Below are 10,591 nucleotides of genomic sequence, written 5' to 3'. Positions count from 1 at the left end.
CCGAAGAGGAGGGTGCCTTCAATCCTTACGATGATGCCCTCGTTAGCTCGTAGGTTACCCTGCCGTCTTTTTCTCTTTATATATTGTTTTTTGAATTTTCTCATGCTATCTTTTGTGCACAGTGGCGACGAAGAAGAAGAACCCATTGCTAATGTGACTGCTCCTACGAGCATGTCCCAAACTTTAGTTCTTTCAGAAACTCGCCATGCAACGGAGGAAACCTCGCCTCCTCAGCAGGACTTAGAAAAGTCGACTCCTGTCGCCAGCCCCCGTGCCCCCTCGCCGAAGAGAGCGAGAGTTGAGCTTGGCGAGGAACAAAGCCTCTTGGCCGGGAGTTCGACGACTCCTTCTTTGGACGATGTAAGAACCCTTACCACTATTTTTTCTTCTGTCGAGTTTTTCCCTTTTTGACCTTCTTAGCCACTTTCTTTGTTCAGCCTCTGATGAAAGAATTCATCCGTCTTGGTACTCAATTTATTGGGTACCGTGAAACTGTTGATAGTTTGAAAGGTACTCCTTTCTATCGTCCCTTTTTATCGAGTAAACTTTCTTTTGCTATTTTTATCTTGACATTGCCGTCTTTTCTTTTGCTAGAGGCTCTCGCCAAAGCTAACAAGCGTGCCAATGATCTTGCCCTCAAGATGGAGCAAAGTGAAAAAGCTAGACGCTGCTTTGTTGGAGGTCTTCGAGAGAGGCTCCATCAAGCTGAAACCGCTTTGAGTGACAAAATAACTCAGCCGATCGCTCGTGAAGAGGATGTCATCGCCCGCCTGGAGTCGCAGAATCGGCGTTTTGTCAGTAAGTTCGTAGATCACTTTGATCAAGTTTCTTCCAAAATTATCTTCTCCTTATACTTGTTGATAACCCGAAATTTGTTTCAGCAGTGAAGATGAGTCAGGATTTCGAACTTCAGAAGCCTGAAGATGACCGTCTTCTCGATGCTCTTTCCCTCCTTGAAATTCACGGGGATCTGGTGCGCCGTAGCATCACTGATGCTCGGGCCGCATTTTCGCGCCTTTTCCCCTACTTCTTCCCGAAGAAAAACCAGCCAGACACCTTCGTTGACCTTACCAAGCACTTCATTCCCAAAGAAGATCTTGGGCTGGCTCTCCGGCAGGAAAGCTTGAAGATTGGCGTAGAAGGCACCGTAGCTTTGGTTGCCGAAAGCCAGCAGAATGTCGACTGGGCGAAAGCTGGTGAGACGAAGAGGATGAAGACGGAGAAGTGGCAATCCTTGATTAAAGCTGCCAAATCACACTCGAAGAAGATCCTCTCCTTCCTCGGATACAAGCCAGCTGCTTCCCCCAGTTCTGCCAAGCCGGAGGTCAAGTAGACCATCCTGTCTCTGTTTTTTTTCCTTTTCTTCTTCTTTTGATGTTGTCGCCTTAGTAGTGTCTTGCGACAGCCTGCCATTGGTTCACTAGGAGCCAATTCTTGTAATGAACGTGTAAATATCCAAATTATTTAATGGAATGCTATTTTGCAAAATGATTGATGTCGGGATTTTCTTTCCAGTTGGTTTTTGACAACTATACTGCGACCCCTCGTTCTTCGGATGCTTTGCCCGCTTCCTCCTACTCGAGGAAAACTTCCGCTGATGATTTCGTTGAAGATTCTTCGAATGTTGATCCTGTACGGGACTTGGATGAACTACGTCAACTCCGGTCGATGAAGAAGCAAACACTTGTGGTGATGGAACAATCTCAAAAATCGCCCGAGAGGGAGAAAATTGCTCTTCAGCAGGCCCAGGAAGCCTTATCTTTGAAAGAGGCTGCGGTCGCTGAAGCTGCACAGGCTACTTGTCGAGAAGATTATATGCTTGAGTTGATGACTGACGCTAGCCTGGATATGGCGGGTATGCTTCACAAGTTTGAAATTCCTCTCTACTTTATTTACTTGTTTTCACCTCTCACTATGATACTTCCGTCGAGTAGGTTCCTTTTTGGATGCTGCTGCCGAAGACCAGCGGGTTGACGCAAGGTCAAACCTACTTGTTAAACTTGCTCTGCACCATGGCTCCAGCTTTTGGGCTACACTAGATCGTACTCGACGAATAGTCCGATTTCAAGACCGCGCGGGCCAAGTTCGTGAATATCTTGATTTCTGTACAAGGACGTTGGCCTTGGTTTATAACACCATGTTTCCTCGAAACTCCCAGCCGAAGACCCTTACCTACTTGATGGAAAAATTCAAAAATGCTCCTCGAATCCATGATTTTGTAAAGGCCCAACTGATTGCCGGAGCTAGACTTGGAGGAAGAACGTCGACAAAATCGACGATGTTGTGACACCCGTGGCCGAGAAAATAATAAATGATTTACTTCGGATGGATGCTGAGTTCTTCGTGAAAGGTAATTGTGCCAACTTTATGGGTGCCAGTGCCGACGATGAAAGAGTGAACATAGATGACCTGATAGGTCATGACTGAAAGTCTGCTTCTTCTGTCGAAATTTTTCTTGACAAAGGCACCCTGTATATTGTAAGCACTATGTATATTGTAAAACAACTTGTATGTTCTTTCTTTCCTCTAGCCCCCGAGCGTTTCGGTGGCTAGTGTTTTTATTTTTATTGGTTTGTGAGGTGTTTTGGACCAAGGCAAATAACTTTTAGATCGTATATTGTAGAGATTTGTGTATATATATTGAATTTGCGGGCTGCAAGCCCCCGAGCCTGTCAAAGAAAAAGATGTATATCACCAATATCTTTACTATATTGTAGCACCGCGAGTCCGCCTCATTAAAAACCTTCCAGCCCCACTCGGTGCCCTGAAAGGAAAAGAGTGCGTCTGAAAACTCGCGGGCGTTTCAGTACATTGTATGTTTACATATATGACTATATTTCGGCTTAAGCGTAAAAACGCCTAAGCTGCGCCACGTTCCAGGGATTTGGCTCGGCAATCCCTGTCTTCTTGTCCTTTATCCTATATGCTCCTCCTTCAATTACTTCGGTGACGATGTACGGGCCTATCCATGGCGACTCGAATTTCTCATGCCTATCTTGCGTAAGCCGAAGGACTAGGTCGCCTACTTGGAAAGACCTTGGTCGCAAACGTCGACTGTGGTAGTTTTTCATATCTTGCTGGTACTTGGTGACCCTTGACAACACCTCGTCTCGAGCTTCGTCGAGTGCATCGACATCATCTTCAAGTGCCTTTCTCGAGGTTTCTTCATCAAATTCCGCCACTCTCGGAGAATTGTGTTCTATCTCTATCGGGAGCACTGCCTCAGCTCCATGAACCAGAAAGAACGGAGTTTCTTGTGTCGCTGTATTGGGTGTCGTCCGTATACTCCATAGCACGCTAGGCAACTCCTCTGGCCAGGTGTGTCGAGCTTTTTCCAAGGGTGTTAGCAGACGCTTCTTGATGGCGTTGCAGATGATGCTGTTCGCTTTCTCGACTTGACCATTTGTCTGCGGGTGCGCAACTAAGGCAAATTGTAATTTAATGCCTACCTCTGCGCATACGCCTTGAATTCCTTGGAGGTGAAGTTGTTGCCATTGTCTGTGACGATGCTATGAGGAACTCCAAATCGAAAAACAATACTTTTGATGAAACTGACCGCCGATGCTGCATCTGGCGAGTTTATCGGCTTTGCCTCAATCCACTTAGTAAACTTGTCGACAGCTACGATCATATACTCGTATCCTCCTGGCCATGCCTTATGCAATTTTCCCACCATATCAAGACCTCATTGAGCGAAAGGCCATGACAATGGTATTGGCATCAACTCTGCTGCCGGAGAATGAGGTTTTGCGGCAAACCTTTGGCACGCATCACAGGTACGCACTATGTCCTTTGCATCTTCGATTGCTGTTAGCCAGTAAAGTCCTGCTCTGAAAACCTTGGCTGCTATGGCTCGACTGCTTGCGTGGTGTCCACACACTCCCTCGTGCACATCCTTTAAGAGTACTCGTCCTTCTTCGGGTGTAACGCATCGCTGCAATACTCCAGAAATACTTCGTTTATACAGCTCGCCCTTAACCGCAGTGAACGCCTTGGACCGGCGAATAACTCGCCTTGCTTCTACTGGATCTTCGGGTATTTCTTTCCTTAAGATATATGCGATGTAAACCTGCATCCAAGGAACTTGCACCACCATCACCTCATGTGATTCCTCTTCATCTCCTGATGCACTTGCTTCTGATATTGCTGGAGCCCCCGAGCCTTTCTCGACCTTCTCCTTTTTCTTTGGTTGTTTCTTTGCCTTAGTCGATCTTTCATTTATCTCCTCCCAAAATATGTCGGGTGGTATTGCTAAGCATTGCGACCCGATGTTTGCCAGAACATCGGCTTCATCATTGCTGAGTCTGCTGATATGATTTACTTCGCACCCGTCAAAGAGCTTCTCGAGTTCATTGTATACCTCCTTGTATGCTATCATACTGTCATTGACTGCGTCACATTGGTTCATCATCTGTTGAGCCACCAATTGGGAGTCGCCGAATATTTTTAATCGGGTTGCACCACATGCTTTTTCCATTTTCATCCCATGTATCAGTGCTTCATACTCTGCCTCGTTGTTAGACGCGTTAGAGAACGTCATCCGTAGTACATACTTCAGCTTATCTCCTTGAGGTGATACTAATATCACGTCGGCTCCAACTCCTTCTAACCTTTTGGACCCGTCAAAGTTCATAGTCCAGGTTCTCGATAAATCTGGGGGTCCCATATTCTGTACCTCCATCCACTCTGCGATGAAGTCTGGTAAGATCTGCGACTTTATTGCTTTTCTTTTGTCATACGTGATGTCCCGAGGGGAAAGCTCTATTCCCTAAAGGGAGACACGACCCGTAGCTTCCGGGTTGTTTAATATATTGGACAAAGGCGCCTCTTTGACCACTATTATTGGGTGTGCCGAGAAATAGTGTCGCAGTTTTCTTGCGGTTGTGAATAATCCATATTCTAACTTTTGGTATTGCGGGTACCGCTGTTTTGAAGGCGATAAAACTTCGCTGATGAAGTATACCGGCCGCTGGACTGCATGGAGTTTTCCTTCTTCTTCTCGCTCAACCACAAGTACTGTGCTGACCACCTGAGGCGTGGCCGCGATATATAACAGAAGAGGTTCCTTTTCCTTGGGCGCCACCAATATTGGTGGTGTCGAGATTGTGCGCTTGAGATCCTCAAAGGCTATGTCTGCTTCTTCGTTCCACTCGAATTTTTATCCCTGTTTGATCAAGGCGTAGAACGGCAACGCCTTTTCTCCCAGCCTAGCGATGAATCTGCTCAAAGCTGCGACTCGCCCAATTAGCTGTTGTATTTCCTTTAACTTTGTTGGCTTTCGCATCGTCACGATGGCTTGAATTTTCTCCGGGTTAGCCTCAATTCCTCTTGCTGACACCAGAAACCCGAGAAGTTCCCCCGCTGGAACGCTGAAAGAGCATTTCGTCGGGTTCAGCTTGAGGCAGAATTTATTGAGATTGTCGAAAGTTTCCTTGAGATCGTCAATCAAGGTTGACCCCTGCTTTGTTGTTATGACGACGTCGTTGATGTATACTTGAACGTTCTTGCCAATCTGTGTGGCAAGGCACTTCTGCATCATCCGCTGATATGTTGCTCCCGCGTTTTTCAACCCGAAAGGCATTGTTCTGTAACAGAACACACCATAGGGTGTTATAAAAGTTGTTTTGACCTCATCTTATTTTAGTAGGATCTGGTTGTAACCAGAGTATGCGTCCAGGAAGGAAAGACGTTCACAGCCTGCTGTGGAGTCGATAATTTGATCGATCCTTGGGAGGGGGAAGTGATCCTTTGGACAATGTTTATTGAGACACGTGAAGTTGACGCACATGCGAAGGACCTCTGTGTTTTTCTTCGGGACCAGCACTGGGTTAGCCACCCACGTGGCCTCTGTGTGTAACTCCTTTATAAATCCAGCTTCTCTGAGTCGATTAATCTCTGATAGCATAGCTTTGCGGTTTGGTTCCGAATAACGCCGCAAAGGTTGTTTGATTGGTCTAGCCAATGGATCCAAGTTTAAAGGGTGATCGGCAAGTTCCCTGGGTACTCCTGACATGTCTGCTGGACACCATGCGAAGATTTCCCAGCGCTCATGGAGGAACTCGACGAGCGCGCTTTCCTATGCGAGATCCATATTTGTTGTGATGGCTGTCGTCTTCTTGGGATCTGTCAGGTGGATCTGCACTTCCTTTGAGTTTTTGGTTGTGTCAAAGGTTTGCTCCTTTAGCGGCCTCCCTCCATCAGGCAACACGTCATAATCAGTTGTTAGCCTGGACGCCATATACTCTCCTTGCATCCCGAAGGTTTCTGACAGTCGATGAAAATCCTTGTCGCACTTATCCGCTAGCGCGAAACTGCCTTTTACTGTGATTGGGCCTTTGGGTCCAGGGAGTCTCCACAACAGGTCTGTGTAATATGGTACCGCCATAAACCTGGCATACGCGGGTCGTCCCAGTAGAGCATGGTACTGTGATGGAAAATCCACGACTTCGAACTCCAGCCTTTCTATCCTGTAATTCTCTCGGGTTCCAAACTGAATGTCGAGATTGATCTTTCCCAGTGGATAACTTGGCTTGTCTGGTGGGATACCATGGAAACGCGTGTCGGTTGGTTTTAAGTTTGCCAAGGATATATTCATCTTCCTCAATATATCTGCATACATGAGGTTTAAATTGCTACCTCCATCTATGAATACTCGTGAAACGTCGAATCCTGCGATCACCGCTGGTAAGATCAAGGTTGATTGCCCTGGTCGAGGGACTTGCTGCGGGTGGTCCGCTATAGTGAAGCCAATGTCATGTCCCGACCAATTCAGGTACTCGATTGTTGGTGGAGGCATCTTTTCTACCATGAAGACTTGTCGCGAAATTACTTTTTGAGCTCTGTTGGATGGCCTGGCCTTCTGAATCACCGAGACCGCACCATTGGTGTCGATATAAGGAGGTGGGTGTGGAGCTGCCGCCAATTGCAACTGGTGTTGATTTTCGTCCGTGATCGCGGGAGGAGGTGGAAGGTGGATCTCACTCCTTGGCCCCTGTGGATTCCTATTTGCTGCATGTGCGTTGGCATGCCCCGCGTACCTGTTCAGCGCCTGGAAAGTTTGGCAATCCTTCTGCAAATGCCCCGACTGCCTCTTCCCGTTGCTGTCGAGAAAAAATGCATCTGGCATGGTCCGTTCATCATATCTTCGGGAGATATGTACGGCCTTTGGAACCTTGGTCCATTATTTTGCCTGCTGGGACGTGGACTATCTCTGTACTCGTTACGTTGTTTGCCACTCTTTTGATAATCATCTCGATTATTATTTCCGCTATTTCCTCGGAAGCCAGCTGATATTTGGCCGCGACCATCATAGTCGGAGAATTGGCGAGAAAATTGTCGTCTATTTTGAATATTTCGATTACAATCGTCCTCAGGCGACCTATGCCACTTGTTATGAAGCATCTTCTCCATCTGCCCAGAGATTCGCTATTTCCATCAGTGCCGCTGTTGTTTTTGGATTAGTCCTTCCCAAATCCTCGACTAGATCCTTCCTTCGAATCCCTGCGACAAACGCATCTATCGCTCTTTCATCAGATATGTTTTCTGCCGAGTTTTTGATAATGCTCCACCTCTGAATGTACATCCTCATCGACTCATCATACTTTTGTCTACAAGCCCGTAGCTGCTCTATTGACGCAGGTTTCTTGAATGTAGATAAGAATTTTTTCACAAACATGTCCTCGAAAGTTTCCCAACTGTCGATGGATCCAGCTGGTAACTTCTTTATCCATGATCGCGCTGCTCCACTTAGGTGCACTTGGATGCTCTGCATGGCAGTTGCTTTGGTTCCTCCCGTCAATTTCACTTTTTCCAAATAATCGACTAGCCAATCCTCTGGATCTTGCAGGCCATCAAACTTCTTGTAGTTATCAGGTAACTTGAAACCAGATGGAACCCGCGTTTTGCGAACTCTTCGAGTGAAACAAGGGAGTCCGCACATCTCCTCCTCGTCGACTTCTGGTGACTGCCGACGTTCTCTCCTTTCTTGCCGCGCCCTATCGAACTCGCGCCTGTGTCGATGTATCTCTTGTCGCGCTTGTTCTTGGCGGGTCCTGTACTACCACTATGGGTCGTGGACTATTTTTCCTTGGAGCACCTTCGGGAGGTGTACCTGTGTTTGCGAATGCTGTTCCCATGACTCCAACTCTTGCTATAGCCATGTTGTACAATGCTTCCCTCGGATCTCCGGGAGGTGGTCTATTTGCCAGTATGAAGGCTTGAGTCGCCATATATCCAGCTTCCAGTGTTTTGGGAATAATGTTTCCCCTTGTATCTATTGATATAAAGGACATATCGAGATTTTGGATCAGATTGTCCCTCTCGCCTTCGGGCACGGTCTGCAGCCTAGACCTTGCTCTATTACGGGCTGCTCTGTGATTAGATTCCGAAGTTCCTGAATGTTGGCTAAGCTCTGCCCTTCTTCAGCTTGACGCAGAAGCTGCGGCTCTCCTCCTATCAAGCTCAGTTGTTTGCTTTTCAAGTTCTCGTCCAGCACGGGCGAGTCTATATTGGTATGCTTGCAATTCTTCGGCCGTGGCAGTTGTAGTCATCGGTTTTGTACCGTTCATGCCTCTTGCAGCTCTGTCCCAAGCCGCTTGTGGAAGTTGCACCATCTGCCGCTCCGCAGGCCCGACGTACTTAGTGCCCAAACCTCGCGTAAGATCAGCGGGATCGACGTATGGATTTTCCACATCATCGAAAGCCTCTGATGTCTCCTCCTGTGGGCGACTTGGTTCTCCAATTACATAGACTTGATGATATTTTGAATCTTGACTTTCGTTGGGGTTGGTGACACCGTCTTATAGATCGGTGAAGACCTCCCGAACAGAAGTAGATTTATCGATGAAGTCGAAGCTGTCGACGCTGTCTGAGTCGCTGCTTATATTGGAGTCCGTAGATGACCCGACGAACATGCTGCCGAAGATCTTGACGAGTGTTGTGCTTGTTGCGGACTTGGCGAAGCGTGGCGATGAGATTTCCTCGGCGCCAATCTCGAACGATGACGACGATTTCGAAGTATCGGAGTTGGCCGCCGACGATCCCGACGAAATCGGAACCTCGAGACGATGCGATCCCTTTTTTCCGACGCGGAAGTGGAACCTCCCGAACGTCATCTCCATAGGCTCCTCCAGATACGCATATGCATCCACACGGGAGGGCGGGTGAGGAACAAAATCGACTAGATCAGTTTCGATCCGTTTACCTCTATCTATCGCGTTGCTTGCTGATACGTCTCCAACGTATCGATAATTTCTTGTGTTCCATGCCACATTATTGATGTTATCTACATGTTATATGCACACTTTATGTCATATTCGTGCATTTTCCGGAACTAACCTATTAACAAGATGCCGAAGTGCCAGTTCCTGTTTTCTGCTGTTTTTGGTTTCAGAAATCCTAGTAACGAAATATTCTCGGAATCGGACGAAATCAACGCCCTGGTTCCTATTTTACCCGGAAGCATCCAGAACACACGAGAACCGCCGAGAGAAGAGCCACGGGGCCACCAAACCCTAGGCCGGCGCGGCCGGAGGGGGCCGCGCCGCCCTATGGTGTGGCCCCCCGTCAGCCCTCCTGCGCCGCCTCTTCGCCTATATAAAGCCCCTGGATCAGAAAACCCGATACCAATTGACGAAACCCACGAAACCCGCCGCAGCCGCCGCCATCGCGAAGCCAAGATCTGGGGGACAGGATCTCTGTTCCGGCACCCTGCCGGAGCGGGGAAGTGCCCCCGGAAGGCTTCTCCATCGACACCGCTGCCATCTTCATCACCGCTGCTGCTCCCATGAGGAGGGAGTAGTTCTCCATCGAGGCTCGGGGCTGTACCGGTAGCTATGTGGTTCATCTCTCTCCTATGTAGTTCAATACAATAATCTCATGAGCTGCCTTACATGATTGAGATTCATATGATGATGCTTGTAATCTAGATGTCATTATGCTAGTCAAGTGGGTTTTACTTATGTGATCTCCGGAGACTCCTCGTCCCACGTGTGTAAAGGTGACGAGTGTGTGCACCGTGTGGGTCTCTTAGGCTAGATTTCACGAGAATACTTACTCATTGAATGGCATAGTGAGGTGCTTATTTATATCTCTTTATGATTGCAGCATGTTGTATCACAATTTATCCATGTGCTACTCTAGTGATTTGTTATTAAAGTAGTTTATTCCTCCTGCATGTGTGCAAAGGTGACAAGTGCGTGCACCGTGTTAGTACTTGGTTTATGCTATGATCATGATCTCTTGTAGATTATGGAGTTAACTATTGCTATGATATATTGATGTGATCTATTCCTCCTACATATGCATGAAGGTGACGAGTGTGCATGCTATGCTAGTACTTGGTTTAGTAGCGTTGATCTATCTTACACTAAAGGTTACTTAAACATGAGCATTATTGTGGAGCTTGTTAACTCCGGCATTGAGGGTTCGTGTAATCCTACGCAATGTGTTCATCATCCAACAAAAGTGTAGAGTATGCATTTATCTATTCTCGTTATGTGATCAATGTTGAGAGTGTCCACTAGTGAAAGTGTAGTCCCTAGGCCTTGTTCCTAAATACTCGCTGAGTTACTACTCGCTTGTTTACTACTAC

The sequence above is a fragment of the Lolium rigidum genome, chromosome 1, assembly GCF_022539505.1.
Source record: "Lolium rigidum isolate FL_2022 chromosome 1, APGP_CSIRO_Lrig_0.1, whole genome shotgun sequence".
Classification (NCBI taxonomy): domain Eukaryota; kingdom Viridiplantae; phylum Streptophyta; class Magnoliopsida; order Poales; family Poaceae; genus Lolium; species Lolium rigidum.
This window is presented reverse-complemented; position numbering follows the sequence as displayed.